The sequence below is a fragment of the Corvus brachyrhynchos genome, unplaced genomic scaffold (assembly GCF_000691975.1).
Source record: "Corvus brachyrhynchos isolate BGI_N302 unplaced genomic scaffold, ASM69197v1 scaffold93, whole genome shotgun sequence".
Taxonomy (NCBI): domain Eukaryota; kingdom Metazoa; phylum Chordata; class Aves; order Passeriformes; family Corvidae; genus Corvus; species Corvus brachyrhynchos.
This window is the reverse complement of record NW_008237273.1, coordinates 993,245-993,810: the sequence shown is the minus strand read 5'-3', so window position 1 is coordinate 993,810 and position 566 is coordinate 993,245.

Genomic DNA, 566 nt, shown 5'->3' with positions numbered 1-566 from the left:
ATCTTCATGAGAGGGAAAAGTATCACACGGGCTTAGAAAGAAGCAGGAAAATTCCTTGCTAACAGCATTTTTGTATCCACAATTCCCCCTTTTTGTTTTATAATAATTCTACTAGGTATTAATCTTAAATAGAAATTTACATCAGTTATTAATTCTAGATATGTCCTTAAGGCTTTAACAATCTGACTCCATTACAAGAAATTTAAAGTTCAGTCTCTGCTTGTGGAAGGAGCATGCCAGTCTTTGCTTGTGGAAGGACCATCCCAGTCTCTGCTTGTGGAAGGACCATCCGCCTGATGGTTGACCTCCTGGTCATCATTTGGAGGTTCCCTGTTCTGCCTCTGATGCTGTAGGTCAGTATTACAGCTGGTGATGGGGTCAGTGGCTCTGACCCAGGAAGAGGTGACCGGTCTGGGAAGATGGTCCCAAAAGGAATCACCTTCCCGAGGCCCGGTTGTCTTCCCTCAGCTGCTGGCAGGAGGGCCCTTGCAGAGGCTGTCAGCTCTTTAGTGATTGTCAGCTCGTGATTCCAGCTCAGCTCTGCAGGGCAGCCTCCAGACCAGACC